Source organism: Canis lupus, chromosome X (assembly GCF_048164855.1).
Source record: "Canis lupus baileyi chromosome X, mCanLup2.hap1, whole genome shotgun sequence".
Taxonomy (NCBI): Eukaryota; Metazoa; Chordata; class Mammalia; order Carnivora; family Canidae; genus Canis; species Canis lupus.
In genome coordinates, this window is record NC_132876.1 from 41039313 (window position 1) to 41063045 (window position 23733).

Genomic DNA, 23733 nt, shown 5'->3' on the forward strand with positions numbered 1-23733 from the left:
CAATCAATCTTTTTTTAAAAACAACTGGGCAGTCGGACACCTGGGTGGCTCAGTGGTTGAGTGTCTGCCTTCGGCTCAGGGTGTGATCCTGGAGACCTGGGATCGAGTCCCGAATCAGGCTACCTGCAGGGAGCCTGCTTCTCCCTCTGCCTGTGTCCCTGCCTCTCTCTCTGTCTCTCATGAATAAATAAACAAGATATTTTTAAAAAAAAGAAATAAAAAATAAAATTAAAAACTGGGCAGTGAGGAGCTTGTAATTCTTGTCTAACTTCTATGTATGCTTGAAATTTTCAAAAGCAAAATGTTGTTTTTTTTTTAAGATAAGAGATTGCTTATTCTGAAGGAAAAGGAGGTAGAACATCAAAAATGCATAAGGGACCAGAGAAATAAAATTAGTTAGTCTGAGAGTCACATGTATTCTACCTGTGTTCATTTTCAGCCATCAAGTTAGCATTAGGACCAATATATGAAGACAACTATTATGTGAATAAAATATGATCTTGGCATGATTTATTTATTTGGAGACCAGGAGTCCAAAGTACCAACACTTTTGAGACACCTTGCTGGCTTGATCTCAGGGTTATGAGTTTAAGCCCCAAGTTCGGTGTGGGGCTCAAAAAAAAAAAGAAACAAAGAAAATAAAAGAAAATACCGACCTTTGAGTACTCCTATCAGGAAGAGCACTGAGTAATGCATAAAATTGCTGAATCACTATATTGTCCACCTGAAATTAATATAACACTGTATGTTAACTATACCAGAATTAAAATTAAAAACATAATTAGAGAAATAAATAAAATGGAGAAAAGAAGTACTGACACTGTGTACATGCCATCCAGGCATTACTTCCTTTCACCAGACAATGACACTACTTTCCATCCTCGGTAGGCCAGCACCTGGATGCAGCTGCTTTCCCTTTACTTAATGATAGCATCCATTTTGGCAGTGTGATCCCATTGGAATGAACTCTAACATAGACTAATAATAAAAGTCACCACGAGGACCAAAATGTGGGGTCGTTATTGACTCAGGGATAGAAATTGAGCAAAGAAAGTACAGAATCTGTCCCTGAGATTATTTATTATAAACTCATGACTCAATCTTCCACTCAGGTTTATTCAAATGTCACCAGCTTGAAAGATCAACCTTTATAATGTAAACTTGCAGAATCCATGGCAAGCAAATATTACATTTTCAGGGCCACATCTGGAGAGAGTTGCCCTGGTTCCTTGGCCCTGTACACACTCTGGTTAAAGGTTACTATTACCACCTCCTTCCATTGGGCCAGGCTTGCTTGAGATGGGGTCTTGCAAAGGGGTGGTGAGGAGGAGGAGTCAGGTGAAACTGGGCAAGCAAGCTGACTCATTCGCGTGATTTTTTTATTGCCACCATATCCTGTAGTTATTCTAGTTGGCCTCTTAATATTTGGTATTTGTAAAGGTGTGGGATCCTTCAGCTTAATCTGGTATCCTGGTCCTCTCGATCACAATTGTTTCTTTTGTCTCTTGGATTATGACACATCAGTGTCTCAGGTTTTATTTTGTGAGCCTCTAGCTTCCCCAGGCTTGGCTTCCTACAGCATTCCATATATCCTAGCACAATAAGGGAAAGATATGGCTAAGTGGGAGAGAAGAAGGAGGGAGGATAATAATAATCACTAACATTTATAAAGCACTGACGCTGCCAAGAATTGACTCAGGTAACCCTCACAACAACCCATATGAAATAGGAACTGTTATTATCCTATTTTACAGATGAGAAAAATGAGGTATGGAGAGGATAAGAGACGTGGCTAATATTATATGGTCCATAGGCTGGACAGCCAGGATTTGAATCCAGGTTTCTTTTGTGTCTGGATCCATGCTTTAACCACCTCACTATATACTACTCTCCTAAAGAGTATACACTAAACTTCCATTTATTGAACTATGCTATCATTGCTCCTAGTGAAGAAGGTTCAGCAACTTGAATGGCAGGAATGTGGCTTATTCTTTTTGTTTATTGCCACTATCTTTAACCCAGATCCGTGTATAGTCGACTCATTAGAAGGAGTGACAAGAATGTAATTTCCTTTAAGATACAGTAGGGTAACTCTTGTGGTTTAGGAGCAGTGTAGAGGCTAAAGATGTTCTTCCCTGTGTGAGATTGCATGTCATGAGCCAGTAAGTTAGACGCTACTCCTAATTTGGGGCAACTGTTTACAAACCAGAATGAGCAATGTTGGTGAAGCCTGAAATAGAACTAGGGATGGAATTCCTCCCCTAAGGACTCACCATTTGCATGGGAGGGGGATTTTTTTTTAAGATTTTATTTATTTATTCATGAGAGATACAGAGAGATACAGAGAAGCAGAGACACAGGCAGAGGAAGAAGCAGGCTCCCCATGGGGAGCCCAATGTAGGTAGAGGGGAGAATCCCAGGATCCTGGGATCATGACCTGAGCCAAAGGCAGATGCTCAACCACTGAGCCACCCAGGTGCCCTGGGAGGGGAATTTTGAAAGAGAATCTTTTCCCCAGGGCTCTGGTAGGCAGAACTGCCAGAGTGTGTACTGTTGTAAAAATTACAACTATTTGACTGCTTAGTGGAAAATGAACAAAAGAAAGGAGCAGAGTTAGGTGGAACTCATCAGAAAAATCTTCCTGGAGGAAATGGCTTGAGATGGATGTAGAAGAAAACAGGGGGAAAAAACTAGAGGAAAGAAATGGGAAATCAAGATGAGGGGAATGGCATATACGAAGGCTCAGAGTCGCATATTTGGGGTTAGTTTGGCATATTTGACCAGACAGTAGAAGAGAACATTATACAACAGACATTTATTGAACACCTACCGTATATCAGGCATTATGCTGGGCACTGAGAATACAAAGGAGAACCTAATATGGTCCCAAACAGCCTTTGGGGACCTCTTCATCTAGGTGGGAGGGACAGAGGCCCACATAAATGCTCATGGCCCAAAGAATGCCATAGTCAAGAAATATAGCATCATCATGGGGGCACTGATGATGAATGATCTAGTATTTGGGAAGCAGGGGGACATCACAGATGAAGAACACCAGAGCTGGATCCAGGCCCAGGGAACAGTATTTGTATGAAAGTTCATGGTCTGGAGGGCAGGGCAACTGGTGTGAGAAGCACAGTTGGCAGCAGTAGGAAGGAGAGTGGAAAAGGTGGTTGGGATCAGCTTGTCCAGGGCTTTGTTAGCCAAGCTGAGTTTTGCACATTGTTCTGTGAGCAATAGGGAACCATCAAAGGTTTTTTATTAAGGCAGAGGAATGACAGACCAGGAAGACAGCTCTTTCTGGGCACCAGAATGTGGAAGGACTGGAAAGGAGAGAAGCCAAAATCAAGCAGACCCATTGGATGGCCATCTCAAGGTCCTGGCAACAGGTGTCAAGTGCCCTGGACCAGGACTGTGGTAGTGAAAGCAGGGAAGAGGGGCCATTCCAGGGATATGTCCACAGGGAGAAACCACAGGGCTGGGTGTCATGGAAGGTCAAGGAGACAGAGAAAGTGACAATGACCCTGAGATAGCAGCTTGGGTCCATGTGATATTGTTAACCAAGACAGGGAACATAGACTATTGGCAGAATGTTAAGTGGAGACAGGTGACAAGTTCAGCTTGGACATGAAAGCCAGTGAGTCTTGCGAGTGGAATGTCCAGCAGGAAGTGGGATGAGAGATGGAGGCAGAGATACCACCAGGGTCCAAGTGGCACTGGTTGACCCTATAGGACCAAATGGAGTGTCTCTTCTCTCATTTACTCCCCCAAGGCAAGGGCTAGGGCCAGAGCCAAGTGAACCTTTGGTGGGGGATGCCAGCCCCGGGTGACAAGATGCCTTTTTTCCAGGTCCTCCCAGAAACCTCATCCCTTCCCTTCAGAAGCAGTGGCCACTTTCCAGGGCAAAGGGAGGTGTTCTGTGTGCAGAGCCCATATCCACGCACGGGCCATGAGCTTTTGAATTCTTGGCAGTGGGAGGAGCGTGGTGTCTTCCAATGCAATCCAGTGCGTTGATGACTGGGCATTTGAGACAGAACAAATTCCATAGCTACACAATGACCTCTGGAGCATTCAGTGTACACAACTGAGTCTTCAGTGCTAAGGATCCAAGAGTGTATTCATGAGGCATTTCTAAAGACCCAATCTGCATGAACCACAGCCGGTCTCCTAGGAGTCCTAAAACTTTAATTAGGCCAGGCAAGCCCCATAACCAAATCCTATAATCCCATAAATCTATAACAACAAGTTAGACACAAGAGGCTAATTGTGCTCTGAATGTTTTATCCAAAATGGTAGGAAATGGCTCCTAGCCCCAATCAAAAGTTCTGCTTTTTTTTTTTGTTGTTGTTGTTGTTGTTGTTGTTGTTGTTGTTTTTATTTATTTATTTTTTTAAAGGTTCTGCTTTAACTGAGATTTGTCATAATCACTGTCATCTGAGTAGGGGTGATAGAAACTGAAAACATGGCCACACACAGAGATACATGCATGCACATGCACATGTCCTTGGTCACTTTAATGTCCATTGTATTTTCCTCTCAGTCCTGGATTGAGCTAACACTGGGGCAGAATTACACAGGGTTTGGCACAGGATGCAGCTACCCCAAGGCCTCTTCCCTACCACCTCCTTTATTCTCTGTAGGGTGGTACATCTACTTGGGGCCTCCTGTCCAGATGCAATTTGAGAAGAGCCCAGAATTTCTGGAAATACTACCACATGAAACAGTAGCTGCTTACCCCCCAATGCCCCAGACACCTGCTATATTCCCACAGCCCCTTCCTCCTGGGCTGTTTCCTCAGAAATGCTGTTCCTGAGGTCCCTCTCACTTTAGTTAGTGAATAACTGGGTATCCAGTGTGCAGAATGTGAGGTAACCTAGAGGCTGCCACTAAGATTTAGCTCTGAGGCCCCAAAGGGCTAAAAGTTAAACTTCCCCGTGGCTGAGTGTAACCATTGAGAAATGAGTTGTAGCCTCTCTGGGTTTTCCAAAAGCTTGCCAGGAGCCCCCAGGAAATGCCAATTTAGCTTTGGCTTCTATGTTTATTCTGACCTATGACCCTCGACCTAATCCAATTTTCAGAATGCTTTCTCCAGGATGGCTGTGGTCTCCCAATGATTTTTTTGTTAAGTCCCTGAGGTTCCAAAGCCAGTCCCTGAGAACTTCCTCAAGGAGGTAGGACAGAGCCCAGTTAATTCTGAGTCTCAAGAACCCCTTGCCTTGCCTAGGCTTTTATGTTCAGTCAGCTGGTCTCCCAGAGCGATGGGGCCTGATTCTCCTTCCCCTTCTGAATCCAGGAAGAAGGTGGTTATGGGTAAGTGCTGTCTCAGATAATCCCCAGGTCAGGGCCTATCTGACTCGTTGAGTCCCCTAAGTCATATGGACCTCTCCTCCAGTCCTGCTGAAGCACTTCCAGAACCTACAAAATGAGTTGTCGTAGACGCTGTTGTCTCCCAAGTATGAGAGAGTCTCAGAATTCCTGAAGTCTCCTCCAGGCTCTTAGATCTCTTGGTTCACAGAAGCAGTCTTCCAAGGGGGCCTGGAGGCCCAGCTAGCAAGGCAGGGCCCTTGCATCCAGGGTGTCCAATGTCAGTTTTGTGGCCCTAACTAGCAGAGAAGGTCCCAAGGGCCAGGCCAGAGCCAGAAGAGGATCCCCAAATCCAGGGGAGCCCTCCTTCCCTAGTTGTGGCTCTTTTTAGACTCAGGGGTGAATATCTTGGCCAAAGGGGAAGTGGTACCATTTTATAAATGCAAATAATATAGTGTGCCAAAGGTCCCAGCTTCCGAGGTCAACAGACTTCAGTTTGAGTCCAAGCTCTGTCACCTAGATTCATGACCTGGGACAAGCCACTCAACATCTCTGAGCCTTCATTAGCTTCATCCTGTATAAAATGGAGACTACAGGGGTGCCCAGGTGGCTCAGTCAGTTAAGCATCCAACTCTTGGTTTCAGCTCGGGTCATGATCCTGGCATTGTGGGATTGGGCCTTATATCTGGCTCCAGGATCAGCACAGAGTACACTTGAGAGTGTTTCCTCCTTTCTCTCCCTCTCCTTCTGCTCCCTCACAACCACCAATGTGTTCTCTCTCTCTCTCTCAAACAAATAAACAAATAAAATCTTTTTTCTCCTCATTTATTTTTTTAAAGATTTTATTTATCTATTCATGAGACACACACACACACACACACACACACACACACAGGCATAGACATAGGCAGAAGGAGAAGCAGGCTCCATGCAGGGAGCCCGATGTGGGACTTGATCCCAGGACTCCAGGATCACTCCTTGAGCCGGAAGGCAGATGCTTAACCTCGAGTCACCCAGGCATCCCCAAACAAACAGGATCTTTAAGAAAATTGTAGACCACAGATGGATGCAGCTCACAGGGTTATTGTAAGTATTCAATGAATTGGTGCATGTTGAGTCTTTAACATAGGACTTGACTGTAGCAAGACTCCAGAAATGGTGCCTGTTATGGCTGCTCTCACAAATTAGCCTTCTCACTGGGATATGTAAAGAAAGGAAAGGACAGGGCCAACTACCAACCACACCATAGGGCTTGGTACTTAGGCCTGATCAGGCCATGCTTGAGAACATTGATTTCCAGATACCATTTATGACAGGGTCCCTGTTTTCTCCCATGCTGCAGGAGACCTGAGCGGTAGGTGCCTCCAGAGCTGTGAGATGTCAAATATTCATTTCTGTGCTGTTCATTACCCTGCTACCTTGGAATTTGCTCACTTTCCCCCAAAGCCAGGCCCTGGCTTTCTCTCCTAGTACACGTCACCCCAGGTTCCTTTTATCTCAGATAAGATCTGAGATACTTGGTATAAGCACTGTTTTTCAAGAGACTGTATTTAGACAGGGCAGGTGGGTGGCACAAGTCAAGGGTGATTCAGTGACATTTACTGGCCAAGCCAGGCTGGTCCTTAGGAAGTTACTTCAGAACACACTAGGCAGCCTTTTTTTGTTTTTGTTTTTTTAATTCATGAGAGACACAGAGAGAGAAGCAGAGACAGGAAGAGGGAGAAGCAGGCTCCCTGAGGGGAGCCTGATGTGGGATTCCATCCTGATCCAGGGATCACGACCTGAGCCAAAGGCGACACTCCACCATGGAGCCACTCAGGTGCCCCACACTAGGCAGCCTTAACAGTACAGGCTGGCCCGTCCTCAGAGACTATGATGAAAAGTGTCTGGAGGGTTGAATAAACTCCTAAGATGAGTTCCATTCACAGCCAGGCTTGAAAAGCCAGACATGTCTGAACAATAATCCTCACATTGAATTTGCTTGGCAAAGTTGGACTTGTCAAAATGTAGATTTCTAGGCTCAGTCCACTAGATCTTCTGATCCAGTGATCCAGATTTTCTGACTCAGTAATTCCTGATAAGCTTAGAAATCTGCATTTTTAAACAGCACCCCCCAGCCACTCTAACCTAGGGGGAATGACCATCCCCTTTGTAATCATTCTTGGCTAGTACAGTCCCAAGATTCACCAGAGAAGGAAGGCATTGCCTCATCTAGCATAACTTTTCTGTATCCCTTTCATATTAATAAGTAATCTCTAAAATTTGTTCTAAAAATTGTTGAAGTATTTTCTCATTCTTGCAATGATACATAAGAAAACGTGATTCTAAGCAAAATCATTTCATTTGCAATTATTATATTATGGAAGATTGTATTCATTCTTTATTACTTCAAAGCAAAATTACCTGCAAATTAGCAGGTAACACATTATTTATTATGTCATGGTGTCTGTAAGATAGGAATCTGGATGGCTTGGTTGAATGCCACTGGATCAAAGTGTGTCACAAGGCTCCACTCAAAGCATTGGCCATTGCCTCTGGTCTCATTTGAAGGCTCAACGTGGGGCAGGGGGTGAATATCTGCTTCCCAACTTACTCATGTGATTGTTAGGAGGATTTGGTTTCTTTCTGGCTGGCAGAGACATCAGTTCCTTGCCACATGAACCTCTCCATATGGCAACTCATAGCTCACAACAAGGCAGCTGGCTTCCTTCGGAGTGAGCAAGGGAGAGAGAGAGAGAATGCAGTGAGAGTAAGCAGGGCAGAAGTCACACTCTGTCACCTCACCTCATCTTGGAAGGGAAATCCCATCATTTTTGCCATATTGTATTATGTGGAAGCAGGTTACATTCAAGGGGGGGGGATTACAGAAGAGTCTGGACATCAGGAGATGAAGGTCACTGGGGGCCTTTTCAGAGGCTTCCTACCACAGAGATCATATTTTATTTTTTTAAAGATTTTATTCATTTATTCATGAGAGACACAGAGAAAGAGGCAGAGACATAGGCAGAGGGAGAAGCAGGCTTCCTGCAGGTAGCCTAATGTGGAGCTCAATCTCGGGACTGGGGTCACGCCCTGAGCCAAAGGCAGACACTCAACTGCTGAGCCACCCAGGCATCCCCAAAGATCATATTTTAAAGCACACTTTATTTTTTTAAAGATTTTTTATTTATGTATATCGGAGAGAGAAAGAGAGGCAGAGACACACAGGCAGAGGGAGAAGCAAGCTCCATGCTGGGAGCCTGATGTGGGACTCAATCCCGGGACTCCAGGATCACGCCCTGGGCCAAAGGCAGGTGCCAAACCGCTGAGCCACCCAAGGATCCCCTTAAAGCACACTTTAATGTGATCTTTCATACTATTCAAAATATGGGAGGAAACTGATTTATCTTATTTGAATGATACATGCTGTTTAAAGTATGCAAAGCAAAACACGATTTACTGACAAATGCATTTAAACATGACATTACAGTATGTTTCTTTCAGAGACAGAATATATATGAAAATGTCAAAAGCAATTTAAGTAAGGGTAGTGGCATCCAAAATGAGACAAAAAACGGCTTTCATGCTGTGATGTTGAAAATTCTTGCATTTTGTACTGTAAAAGTAAATCTCCTTATTTATATGATTTTAGTATCTTGTTTCTAAGTGATGACATTAGAAAATCACACTGCTATTTCTCCACACCCTGTACACAAATTACAGAGCAAATGTGTTTATTCTTTGCCCCCCACAAAAGCATAGAGCCAAATTGTATGCAATCGTCCCTATACTTTGAGTTTTGCCATTGAATTTAGAAGTATGAGAGATAGCTTAACGTACTGTGCATATTGTTTTGATCAGATATTGTGATTTTAAAATCTAGTAAAGAGCAGCTTCAGACAATGTATTAGTTGTCTAGGGCTGCCATAACAAGTGGCATAGACTAGGAAGGTCAGGGCACTTGAACAACAGAAACTTATTCTCTCACAGTTCTGGAAGTTACAAGTCTACGATCAAGGTGCCCACAGGGTTGATTTCTTCTGAATCCTGTCTCTGGCATGTAGACAGTCATATTCTACCTGTGTCTTCACATGGTCTTCCCTCTGTGTTCTAGTTTATTTTTTAATTAATTAAATAATTAATTAATTAATTTTTGAGAGAGAATGCACACGCATGTAGGGGGTAGAGGGGGAGAGGGAGAGAGAGAATCTCAAGCAGGCTCCATGGTCAGCACAGACCCTGAGATCATGACCTGAGACAAAATCAAGTGTGAAACACTTAACCAACTGAGCCTCCCAGGCACCCCCTGATCTCCTCTTTTTATAAGGACATCAGTCGTGCTGGATTAGGGGCCACCCTGATGGCTCCACTTTTACTTAATTACTTCTGGAGAACACCCTACCTTCAAGTACAGCCACATTCTGTGGTACGGGGGGTTAGGAATTCAATATGTGAATTTGGGGGAACACAATTCAGCCCATAAAAGACACATTTTCAAAATTTTCATCATCCTTTCTCACTTCTATTTCAAACAGCAGCCTACCTAATGCTACTTGTCTGTTAGCCAACAATTCACAGTAGGTATAAATGGACCAATACAGGACTATAAATAAGAACAACTTAAGGGGTGCCTGGGTGGCTCAGTGATTGAGTGTCTGCCTTAAGATCAATCAGGTCGTGATCCTGGGGTCCTGGGATCAAGTCCTGCATCAGGCTCCCTGCAGGGACCCTACTTCTCCCTCTGCCTATGTCTCTGCTTCTCTCTCTCTGTATCTTTCATGAATAAATACATAAAATATTTTTTAAAATAAAGAACTACTTAAAACCATATAATGATCAAACCACAAGTCTAGCCTTCAATGAGTAGCTAAGTGATAAACTAGCTGAGCGATGCGAGACTGGGCATCATCATCCATTCCCCTAACTGCCACATGGGATCACTGGCTTTCCCCTAAAGGCTATCCAACAGTTCTCTTCTAAAATGAGTGCTTTTAAAATACTGACTTTGTAAACAGAAGTTGAGAAAAGACACTGTCACTGCCATTAATGATGTAAAATCCTGAATTGGTGAACCATCTGTTGGGAAATACTGCCCAGATCCAGACTTCATATCTGTTGCCATAGGTCAGAGTCACCCCGTGTTCATTAATTTTTTTTTCTGTCCAGACTCTGGGCTCAGTGCTGTGCAAGAGGCTTGTATTTTGTCATCTCATTTAGCTGCCCCAACAAGAAATAGGGGACAACTCTTGAGTACAATGAACCTAACTCTGAAATACTAAAGGAAGGATAACAGTAAAATATCACCAGGATAGTCACCAGGATCAGCAAGTGCCACAGCATCTCAAGAAGCCCAGAAAACTCCCCACTGAAATTGCCACAAAAATCTCTACCAAATTCCTCATCCTCCTGTAATTAGACTTGCTGTTCTTCAAGCATTACCATTTGAGGGAGAAAAAAAGGAAAAAGAAAAAGAATTGTTCATTTTCTTTCTGCTTCACTTAATTATTGGTTTGGCTGCAAAGCCCACCTTTTCTGCTACTTTTTTAGCCAAGATTTTGCATTCCACCCACATTAAAGGTACAATAAGCTCTTGTGTGCTGGACTTGGACCTAGTCATCATCTATATCATTGATTCTTGGGAAAATGGGATTTGAGTTCAAAATAAGGGCTTCCTAAGACATTTTTGGAACTGGTTCTATTTGTAAGCTGGGGACTACCGCATCCTGTATGACAATTACCAAAATTAAACTTCTAAGCATGGCTGAGTCTTTCTTTAAGGGCTCGAAAGCCCTTTAGGATTCTACTCTTGCTAGACAGAGCAGCTCAAGTGCTACAGAAGTCATAGAAAAGTGAGCTGACCTCAGCACCTTTTTAGAAGTAGGTGACCCCTCAGTCTGAACAAACTGAACCTGGTCCCAGAATTCCATAACCAGTTCAGTAACTGCTACTTTTCTTTAAATAAGGAAAAGGCCAATCAAGTTCATTTGTCCCTGATCACTTCTGGGAGAAGATATCAAAGACTTAGAAGGCACAGGAAAAACATAGTTTTTGCTTAAGTGGGTATATTTTATGAGTAAGCATATATTTCAAAACAGGCAAGTTTTATACCTTTAAATCCTTAGGTTTTTTTCAGTTGTATTGGGGGAGACCTGGGCTCTGTTTCTCTGTTGGTTTTCCCTTTTGATTATGTTTGTCCTCATTAGGATCCATGGAAGGTAGAGGTAGCAGACCTTTTTGGTTAGGCTATGGGAGGCTCACATCTTTTAAAAGGCCAAAGCAGCTCCCCAAAGTTCCTCAGCTCATTAGCTGAAAGTTTTCTTGGATGATCCCCACTGCTAAAATGATTCTCTGTGCTTCATTAAAACTTTCCAGTGTGTTCTGTGCTTGGCACATGATGGGCACAGGACACTATTGCATACCATAGGTTATTGTATTCATTTGCCAAATATGAAGAAATGTAGACAAGATAATATTGATTGAGGTCTAGGCAAAGTGGAAGCTTTAGTAAGTACAGTGTAGGCCAAGGAGAAAGCAAAATTGGGCATGTTTGGGAGCATACTTCAGAGCTGAGCCATGAAAGGCGACTCCCTTCCTAGAAGCTCTGAAACCATGGTAACTCTAGTTACTTCGACACATCCTCTGGAATATGCTATTTATTGATGATGTTAATTAGTTGATTGTGTGGGAGTGGTGTCTCAGGAAACTTGGAATCTTGGCCCTTAAACCCAACCCATGTGAAACAAAGTTGAATTGGTTTGAAGGAAGCATAGGGAAAGGAGTGGCAACAGATAGTAAGAGATATAAAGAAGGAAAGTACTAGAAGGAAGAAATAGAGGAACACATGAAGCAACAGGGGAGTCATTCTTTTTGATTAAGCATTTACCAGAACTTTTACACAAGGAGTTACTGGGATTAGAAATGCTCTTTCCTTTTTCCTCAGATGAGATGTGGCATGGTGATCCATATTAGAAGGTTCTGTGTCTTTTCATTGAAAATTTGGCTGTTGTTACATCTTGGAAATCCTTCTCAAGCATTCAGTTAGAAGGAGCCAATCTACATGACTTCATTTTGAAATAATTTGTAAAAATGATTGGCTGAATAATTAATATAACTCGGAATGACTTTCCTCAGAAGTCCCTAAGTGCAGGCTGTAACATGTCATTTTGCACATCAAAGTCATCCATGAGCTGCCTAGTTCAATCTGCACTCTGAGTTTCAGAGACTTTGTGTGGCTCCTATTGATGTGGTCTGGCATTCTCTGAGGATGTAACTACTGGTACCTTCTCAGCCCTTTATTAGATCATCCTGTATTTTTATCTGTCTATGGAGAGAATCCCAATCTAAAGCACACTCCCAGACAAGGGTTTTATGGACAAACACACCTAAAATATTTGGCACCTTGAACTGAGTCATGATTTAAAAGAGAAACACCGGGATCCCTGGGTGGCGCAGCGGTTTGGCGCCTGCCTTTGGCCCTGGAGACCCGGGATCGAATCCCACATCGGGCTCTCGGTGCATGGAGTCTGCTTCTCCCTCTGCCTATGTCTCTGCCTTTCTCTCTCTGTGACTATCATAAATAAATAAAAATTTAAAAAAAACTCTTAAAAAAAAAAGAGAAACACCATGGGGTGCCCGGATGGCTCAGTCAGTTAAACGTCTGCCTTCAACTCAGGTCATGATCTCAGAATCCTGGAATAGCGCCCTATATGGGGGAGTCAACTTCTCCCTCTGTCCCTCTCCCTGCTTGCTTGTATTTTCTCTCTCTTGCTCTCCCTTTCTCTATCTTAAATAAATAAATAAATAAATAAATAAATAAATAAATAAATAAATAAAATCTTTAAAAAGAAATAAAAGAGAAACACCACAACTGCAGTCTAAAGAATTCTCCCCCACTTCAAATTAGAACTGCACTGTTATTTTCAAAATGTTGAGAAACTTGGGGACATTGTGCGCGGCGTGCCACTAGTGGGCACCAGAGGTTCAGTGAGAAACCACAGGCGACTAAGAACGCAAGGTTTCCTTTTACAAGGCTGAAGGCAGAAAAAGTCTTTTTTGGTCATTTTGGGCTTCCTTCAGCTTTTGTTTTTCCAGTTTGGATGATAGGCAAAGAGACTTTCAGCTTGATTAGGTTTGATTTGATTTGATTCCTCTATTTCTTTTTTTTTTAAAGATTTTTATTTATTCATGAGACACACAGAGAGAGGCAGAAACATAGAGGGAGAAGCAGGCTTCCTGTAGGTAGCCCCATGTGGGACTCCATCCCAAGACCCCAGGATCACGACCTGAGCCAAAGGCAGACGCTCAACCACTGAGCCACCCAGGTGTTCTCCCCCCCCCCCCCCAGACATCTACTTTAAGGAAGCAAGGTCTCATATGCTCTACAAAACAAAGCCACATCATTTATTTTGCAATAGTGTCTTTTACTACTGGGGCTAAATGTCAGAGGAACAAAAACATAGATATCTTTCTTGGCTCCAGCATCAGAGAAAATGCACTTACGAGGAAGGAGAATAATGGAAACGATGGCAAAGCTCTCAATTTTGTGTGTGAATAGAAGATAGGAAGTAGCCTTAATAATCCAAAATGGCCAAAAGACCAAGAATCCCACGAATTTGAACACAATGTACAGACAATTAACCTTCCTGATTATAGCTTTCTGAGCTAATGTTACACAACTTGGCACTTAAATAAAAACATTTTAGTGCCTGTTGTAACTGGGAGTTTCGATAGGAACACATATACTCTCCAAGAAGTTTGCTAAGAGCTTTACCTGAGTCACATTACTTAAACCCCACAAAACCCTTCTCAGTGGTTATTGCTATTATCAAAGCAATACATGTGCATTGTTGAACAGATAATACTGTTTGCAGGATTACAGTGTTCTTGTCTCACGGAGTGGAAGGATGAATCTCACAGACACAAAAGGGTGAAATGAAGTGGAAGCTTATGAAGTGAAGGTGCAGGAAGGAAAGAAAAAAGCACTCTAGAGTGAGGGGGATCCTGAATGGGTTGCCACTGAAGGCTTGTAATGGCAGTCTTTTATTGATAACTAACTGAGAAGCTTGTGGCCCTGAGATTCTTGTGCCATCTTGGTCCATTCCTTTATCTCTTGTTCTGCTCTGTGTCAGCGTCTCCACCTGCCAGGAATAGTTCTGGAGCCTAGTCAGGGGAGTCAGGGGGCCTTCTGTCTCTCCTACCTACCCCCAAACCCGTCCCTAACTCGTGGAACATGACCTGTGGGCAGAAAAAGCTATACTGGGGTTGTGAGGAGTGATTGATTGTATACTTTTGAATTAGTGGGGGTTAGGGATAGCACAAGTCTCCAAGGAATCTGAAAGCAAGGCTTTCTGGACCTTGAGTGGCCAGCTGCTACCAAGATAAGGTCACTTTCTTTTTTTTTTTAAAGATTTTATTTATTTATTCATGAGAGACACAGAGAGAGAGAGGCAGAGACATAGAGGGAGAAGCAGGCTCCCGGAGGGAAGCCTGATGTGGGACTTGATCCCAGGACTACGGGATCATGACCTGAGCCAAAGGCAGATGCTCAACCACTGAGCCACCCAGGTGCCCCCATAAGTTTACTTTTCAACATGAAGGCACTAAGGGAGCCCCAAGTTCCTCAAGGAAGGTCACGCTCTGCATGTTTCAGGGACCTATCAGTGGGCTGCGTGCTGTAAGGAGATTTTAAGCTACATTTCTTCTGCCTTCATTTCCCACATCAATACCAGGAGTCCTTATTGAAAAAAAACAGAAACATCCACTCTTCCCAATTTCTGTGTCTCTCTTCCAAGAGGCAACCACTCTCATTTCTTTGGGTTGGTTTTGGGGTTGGTTTTGCTATTTGACTCTAAATTCCTGACTTACAATGTACTCTATTTCTGCTGGAATGCTGCTATTTCTTGATTTTTCCATTTTAAACATGAGCTATCCACTTCCTTTATGGACTATAATGACTTAGTTCCCTTGTAACCCCTTTCCTTCCTGACATATACATAATTCTCCTGTTCCTCTTTGAGTTAATAATTGTTTACTTTGTGTGCATTTATCACTACAAATGCAACCCTAGACTTACCAAACAAACATCCTCTAAAACCCTTCTTCATATGGTTAACACATCAGATAATCTGCTAGTTCCATCTTTTTCCTGGAGACATCCTTCCAGAACCCTTCACTAACCTGTCTCTACCCTCGGCTTTCCCTCCATCTTCATCCTGGAAATTTGCTTCATTAGTGTCCTGCTTGACCCTCTGTTTCCTGGATCCCTTGTGTTCTTCTGACCACTTCCTTGTCTTGCTGGAGCACATATTCTTTTTTTTTTTTCTTTCTATTATTATTATTATTATTATTATTTTTTTTTTGGAGCACATATTCTAATGGCTTCCTGAGAAGGAATATTTGAGACCTTATCCCTGGTACTCTGAAATTTCATGACAGTGGGCTTTGGCATGTGTCCTATAGTCATTATACTGGATACTTAGTCCTTAAATCTGGTAACTCATTTTTTTTCCAGGTGAGTTAAAAGACTTCTTTTATTCTCTCTTTGATTATTTTTTCTCCTTCATTTTTTTCCTGTCTTTTCTCTGGGAATCCTGATAAATAATGGTTCTGTAATTCTCTTATCCTATCTCTATTTCTCACCTCTTTGCCATTTTGTTCTGCATCCAGAGAGAGGTAGTTAAATGTATTGTCTGTTTAATGAATTAAAAACAATTTTACTCAGAGCACCTGGGTGGCTCAGTGGTTGAGCATCTGCCTTTGGCTAAGGGTGTGATCCTGGGGTCCTGGAATTGAGTCCCGCGGGGAGGCTGCTTCTCCCTCTGCCTATGTCTCTGCCTCTGTGTCTCTCATGAATAAATAAAAAATAAAATCTTTTTAGAAAAGCAATTCTACTCTAATAGGCTGACTTTTCAAGAGGCCATTCTTGTTCTCAGTGTTTCCTTTACGTTTCTACGTCAGTCAATGTTTCATGTTTACAATGCACCTATGCACTTCTCTGAGGATATTAATTATAGTGTTAGTATTGTGGTTTCTTCGCCTCCCTGCATTGTTTCTATTTCAAGTTTCTTTTTTCACTGTTGTTTTAATCTCTTTTTCCCTGTCAAAGATTTTTCTCCAGTGTTTGATTATTCTTTTTTAAATTGTTTTAAGTTTATCCATTTATAATCTCTATGCCCAATATGAGGCCCGAACTCACAACCCCAAGATCAAGAATCCAATGCTCCCCTGACTGAGCTGGCCAGGTGCCCCCTCCAGTGTTTGATTATTCTTAACTATTCATTCATATTGGGAGTGAGACAACAGAAAAATCTGTGTGTGTGTGTGTGTGTGTGCGCACGTGTGCACGCATACATATGTGGTGTGTGTGTTGGGACAATTGTTGACTGGTGGGTCTTACATACTTAGGTGGACCTAGCCATTTCATTCAGTATCTGAAGGCCTTTTCTCTTAAGCCAATTAAATCCCCAGACAGGGGTCTTTCAATTTCCTGCCTGGAGGATAGAATACTGAGTGCCACTATTAAGGGTATTGATGGGAAAGACAAAGGGTGAAGGGCTGTTTATATCACCTTTGCGGAGAAAAAATGAGTGGGAAATATTAGAAAGGGAGACAGAACATGAGAGACTCCTAACTTTGGGAAACGAACCAGGGGTGGTAGAAAGGGAGGGGGGCGGGGTGGTGGGGGTGACTGGGTGACAGGCACTGAGGGATGAGCACTGGGTGTTATTCTATATGTTGGCAAATTGAACACCAATAAAAAATAAATTTATAAAAAAAAGAAAAGAAAATAAATATCACCTTTGCTCTGAGCTGAGCCCACTTTAAAATCATCATCATCATCATCGTCATTATTATTATATTCACCACCTCATTTTAATAATAGCCAACATTTACTGAGGGCTTATTTGTCAAACAAAGATTTATGTACAAGTACGATCTTTTTAAAAAAAGACTTTATTTATTAATGAAAGAGGCAGAGACATACGCAGAGGGAGGGAGAAGCAGGTTCCTCGCAGGGAGCCTGAAGTGGGACTCGATCCCGATCCTGGGATCACGCCCTCAGCCCAAGGCAGATGCTTAACTGCTGAGCCACCCAGAAGTCCCCAGGTATGTTCTTCATACCATGGTTAAACATAGGAAAAAAATGGAAATAATAAAAATGCCTAGAGGAGATTGATTACAAAGCATAGTGTATTGATACAAGGAAATGGTAGGCGGCCATTCAAAATAATATAATTAGGGATGCCTGGCTGGCTCAGTCAGTAGAGTATGGGACTCTTGATTTTAGGGTTGAGTGTTAGAGCCCCACATTGGGTGTGGAAATCACTTAAAAATAAAATCTTAAAAACCAGTCTAATCATCCCCAGTTGTTGAGGCCAGCCACCTCCCCTAGGGCTACTTAATAGACGTTCCATTTCAGCTGAACTGGCCCTATCATCACCTCTACTCCAGCCATCCACCTAGACTTGGATTGAAAGAAAAACAGGGGCGCCTAGGTGTCTCAGTGTTTGAGCATCTGCCTTTGGCTCAGGGAATGATCCCAGGGTCCTAGGATCAAGTCCTGAATAGGGCTCCCCGCAGGGAGCCTGGTTCTCCCTCTGCTTGTGTCTCTGCCTCTCTCTCTCTCTCTCTCTCTCTCTGTGTCTTTCATGAATAAATAAGTAGAATCTTTAAAAAATGGAGATGGCCTTTTGGAACTGCAATGATGGGGAGAGACTGTCCCTTATCCCCACGTCCCTTGGTGCAAAGAGGCAATGGTATGCTGATAAATGTTTGACAACCCACGGGAGGAATCTCTGTAGTATAAATACTCCTCACTCCCATTGTCCAATTTCAAGCCATCAAAGTGATGTCAACTGGTTAACACATTTTCTGAAAATTTAACAGTACATTTTTGTGAGCTGGGATGAGCTAGTTCAACCACTGTGCCACCCAGGTATCCTGAGATGGCATTTCAGGACGCTTGCCACCCAATGGGGAAAAGAAATGTGAAAGGGCAGAGTTGGTAATCTGAAAAAAATTAAAACCACTGTGTGGTACATGGTGGCAATTTTAGAGTAGTAGTGAGTGTGTAGCCACTTAGAATTTTCTTCTTTACACTTTTTATGTGTGTGCCTATTTTGTGTGTATAGCTCCATGTTTTCATGAGTGTGCACAAGTAACATATTGTTTTTATTTAAGGATCCATATTACCTATGAAGATAAAGATGTCAGAAACAGAAAGGAAGACATGAAGTTAATAGAAGTGTGTTTTCCATTGCACATAGAACTCCTGGTAATGCATGGTGCCAGGAAGAAAGCTGGCTTCAAGAAGTCTTCTCATTCAGAAAGAGAAGAACTCCCTCTTGAAGAGAGAAAGTACCTAGGTCACAAGGAGGCTACTCCTTAATAGCTTTGATCCAAGGATAGAAGCTTACTTCCCTTATTCATTCCTTGAGGGATTCAGAGAGGATGTTTCTGATACAGTATTAGGTCTTAATTTTTTTAAAGATTTTATTTATTTGAGAAGGAGAGAAGAGAGAGAGGGAGAGAGAGAGAACGAGCAGGGGGAGGGGGCAGAAGCAGAGGGAGCAGCACTAGATCCCAGGACCCCAGGATCATACCTGAACCCAAGGCAGATGTTCAATCGACTGAGACACCCAGGCACCCAGCATTTGGTCTTTAAATGGACAATTTAAAGCAGATTGAAGAGAACAAGGCCTCCTGGTCTACTGAACCTATCACATCACCATAGAGGTGCCATTTAGTCTGAAAAGACTAGATTTGTTTTCTCTGTGATTTATACATTACCCAGAAACATCTTGGCTTCCTGGAATTCTTAGTAAAAATTCTGTTTTCTCAGCAACAATATTCAGGCATTGCTCCTAACAGCTTGCTCGGTCTCAGGCATGGAAACTAACTGGTATTGCCCCCCAGCAAAGGCATTGCCTTTGGCAATAAATCTGAAGAGCAAAGTAAAATTGCACATTCGACAGCCCCCTGCTGGTTCCTTAAAATCACACAAAACTATCCATCCTTTTTTTTTTTAAATTTTTTATTGGTGTTCAATTTACTAACATACAGAATAACCCCCAGTGCCCGTCACCCATTCACTCCCACCCCCCGCCCTCCTCCCCTTCCACCACCCCTAGTTCGTTTCCCAGAGTTAGCAGTCTTTACGTTCTGTCTCCCTTTCTGATATTTCCCACACATTTCTTCTCCCTTCCCTTATATTCCCTTTCACTATTATTTATATTCCCTAAATGAATGAGAACATATAATGTTTGTCCTTCTCTGACTGACTTACTTCACTCAGCATAATACCCTCCAGTTCCATCCACGTTGAAGCAAATGGTGGGTATTTGTCATTTCTAATAGCTGAGTAATATTCCATTGTATACATAAACCACATCTTCTTTATCCATTCATCTTTCGTTGGACACCGAGGCTCCTTCCACAGTTTGGCTATCGTGGCCATTGCTGCTATTAACATCGGGGTGCAGGTGTCCCGGCGTTTCACTGCATCTGTATCTTTGGGGTAAATCCCCAACAGTGCAATTGCTGGGTCATAGGGCAGGTCTATTTTTAACTCTTTGAGGAACCTCCACACAGTTTTCCAGAGTGGCTGCACCAGTTCACATTCCCACCAACAGTGTAAGAGGGTTCCCTTTTCTCCGCATCCTCTCCAACATTTGTTGTTTCCTGCCTTGTTAATTTGCCCCATTCTCACCGGTGTGAGGTAGTATCTCATTGCGGTTTTGATTTGTATTTCCCTGATGGCAAGTGATGCAGAGCATTTTCTCATATGTATGTTGGCCATGTCTATGTCTTCCTCTGTGAGATTTCTGTTCATATCTTTTGCCCATTTCATGATTGGATTGTTTGTTTCTTTGGTGTTGAGTTTAATAAGTTCTTTATAGATCTTGGAAACTAGCCCTTTATCTGATATGTCATTTGCAAATATCTTCTCCCATTCTGTAGGTTGTCTTTTAGTTTTGTTGACTGTATCCTTGGCTGTGCAAAAGCTTCTTATCTTGATGAAGTCCCAATAGTTCATTTTTGCTTTTGTTTCTTTTGCCTTCGTGGATGTATCTTGCAAGAAGTTACTGTGGCCGAGTTCAAAAAGGGTGTTGCCTGTGTTCTCCTCTAGGATTTTGATGGACTCTTGTCTCACATTTAGATCTTTCATCCATTTTGAGTTGATCTTTGTGTATGGTGAAAGAGAGTGGTCTAGTTTCATTCTTCTGCATGTGGATGTCCAATTTTCCCAGCACCATTTATTGAAGAGACTGTCGTTCTTCCAATGGATAGTCTTTCCTCCTTTATCGAATATTAGTTGACCATAGAGTTGAGAGCCCATTTCTCAGTTCTCTATTCTGTTCCATTGATCTATGTGTCTGTTTTTGTGCCAGTACCACACTGTCTTGATGACCACAGCTTTGTAGTACAACCTGAAATCTGGCATTGTGATGCCCCCAGATATGGTTTTCTTTTTTAAAATTCCCCTGGCTATTCGGGGTCTTTTCTGATTCCACACAAATCTTAAAATAATTTGTTCTAACTCTCTGAAGAAAGTCCATGGTATTTTGATAGGGATTGCATTAAACGCGTATATTGCCCTGGGTAACATTGACATTTTCACTATATTAATTCTGCCAATCCATGAGCATGGAATATTTTTCCATTTCTTTGTGTCTTCCTCAATTTCTTTCAGAAGTGTTCTATAGTTTTGAGGGTATAGATCCTTTACCTCTTTGGTTAGGTTTATTCCTAGGTATCTTATGCTTTTGGGTGCAATTGTAAATGAGATTGACTCCTTAATTTCTCTTTCTTCAGTCTCATTGTTAGTGTATAGAAATGCCACTGATTTCTGGGCATTGATTTTGTATCCTGCCATGCTACCGAATTGCTGTATGAGTTCTAGCAATCTTGGGGTGGAGGCTTTTGGGTTTTCTATGTAGAGTATCATGTCATCGGCGAAGAGGGAGAGTTTGACTTCTTCTTTGCCAATTTGAATGCCTTTAATGTCTTTTTGTTGTCTGATTGCTGAGGCTAGGACTTCCAGTACTATGTTGAATAGCAGTGGTGAGAGTGGGCATCCCTGTCTTGTTCCTGATTTTAGGGGAAAGGCTCCTAGTGCTTCCCCATTGAGAATGATATTTGCTGTGGGCTTTTCATAGATGGCTTTTAAGATGTCGAGGAATGTCTCCTCTATCCCTACACTCTGAAGAGTTTTGATCAGGAATGGATGCTGTATTTTGTCAAATGCTTTCTCTGCATCTAATGAGAGGATCATATGGTTCTTGGTTTTTCTCTTGCTGATATGATGAATCACATTGATTGTTTTACGGGTGTTGAACCAGCCTTGTGTCCCGGGGATAAATCCTACTTGGTCATGGTGAATAATTTTCTTAATGTACTGTTGGATCCTATTGGCTAGTATCTTGTTGAGAATTTTTGCATCCATGTTCATCAGGGATATTGGTCTGTAATTCTCCTTTTTGGTGGGGTCTTTGTCTGGTTTTGGAATTAAGGTGATGCTGGCCTCATAGAACGAATTTGGAAGTACTCCATCTCTTTCTATCTTTCCAAACAGCTTTAGGAGAATAGGTATGGTTTCTTCTTTAAACGTTTGATAAAATTCCCCTGGGAAGCCATCTGGCCCGGGACTCTTGTGTCTTGGGAGGTTTTTGATGACTGCTTCAATTTCCTCCCTGGTTTTTGGCCTGCTCAGGTTTTCTATTTCTTCCTGTTCCAGTTTTGGTAGTTTGTGGCTTTCCAGGAATGCGTCCATTTCTTCTAGATTGCCTAATTTATTGGCGTATAGCTGTTCATAATATGTTTTTAAAATCGTTTGTATTTCCTTGGTGTGGGTAGTGATCTCTCCTTTCTCATTCATAATTTTATTAATTTGAGTCTTCTCTCTCTTCTTTTTAATAAGGCTGGCTAATGGTTTATCTATCTTATTAATTCTTTCAAAGAACCAACTCCTGGTTCTGTTGATCTGTTCCACAGTTCTTCTGGTCTCGATTTCGTTGAGTTATGCTCGAATCTTTATTAACTCCCTTCTTCTCTTGGGTGTAGGATCTATTTGCTGTTTTTTCTCGAGCTCCTTTATGTGTAAGGTTAGCTTTTGTATTTGAGTTCTTTCCAGTTTTTGAATGGATGCTTGTATTGCGATGTATTTCCCCCTTAGGACTGCTTTTGCTGCATCCCAAAGATTTTGAACGGTTGTATCTTCATTCTCATTAGTTTCCATGAATCTTTTTAATTCTTCCTTAATTTCCTGGTTGACCCTTTCATCTTTTAGCAGGATGGTCCTTAACCTCCATGTGTTTGAGGTCCTTCCAAACTTCTTGTTGTGATTTAGTTCTAATTTCAAGGCATTATGGTCTGAGAATATGCAGGGGACAATCCCAATCTTTTGGTATCGGTTCAGACCCGATTTGTGACCCAATATGTGGTCTATTCTGGAGAAAGTTCCATGTGCACTTGAGAAGAATGTGTATTCAGTTGAGTTTGGATGTAAAGTTCTGTAGATATCTGTGAAATCCATCTGGTCCAGTGTATCATTTAAAGCTCTCGTTTCTTTGGAGATGTTTTGCTTAGAAGACCTATCGAGTATAGAAAGAGCTAGATTGAAGTCACCAAGTATAAGTGTATTATTATCTAAGTATTTCTTCACTTTGGTTAATAATTGATTGATATATTTGGCAGCTCCCACATTCGGGGCATATATATTGAGGATTGTTAAGTCCTCTTGTTGGATAGATCCTTTAAGTATGATATAGTGTCCCTCTTCATCTCTCACTACAGTCTTTGGGGTAAATTTTAGTTTATCTGATATAAGGATGGCTACCCCTGCTTTCTTTTGAGGACCATTCGAATGGTAAATGGTTCTCCAACCTTTTATTTTCAGGCTGTAGGTGTCCTTCTGTCTAAAATGAGTCTCTTGTAGACAGCAAATAGATGGGTTCTGCTTTTTTATCCAGTCTGAAACCCTGCGCCTTTTGATGGGGTCATTAAGCCCGTTCACATTCAGAGTTACTATTGAGAGATATGAGTTTAGTGTCATCATGATATCTATTCAGTCCTTGTTTTTGTGGAATGTTCCACTGAACTTCTTCTTAAAGGGGAATTTTAAGAGTCCCCCTTAAAATTTCTTGCAGAGCTGGTTTGGAGGTCACATATTCTTTTAGTTGCTGCCTGTCTTGGAAGCTCTTTATCTCTCCTTCCATTTTGAATGAGAGCCTTGCTGGATAAAGTATTCTTGGTTGCATGTTCTTCTCATTTAGGACCCTGAATACATCCTGCCAGCCCTTTCTGGCCTGCCAGGTCTCTGTGGAGAGGTCTGCTGTTACCCTAATACTCCTCCCCATAAAAGTCAGGGATTTCTTTTCTCTTGCTGCTTTAAGGATCTTCTCCTTATCTTTGGAATTTGCAAGCTTCACTATTAAATGTCGAGGTGTTGAA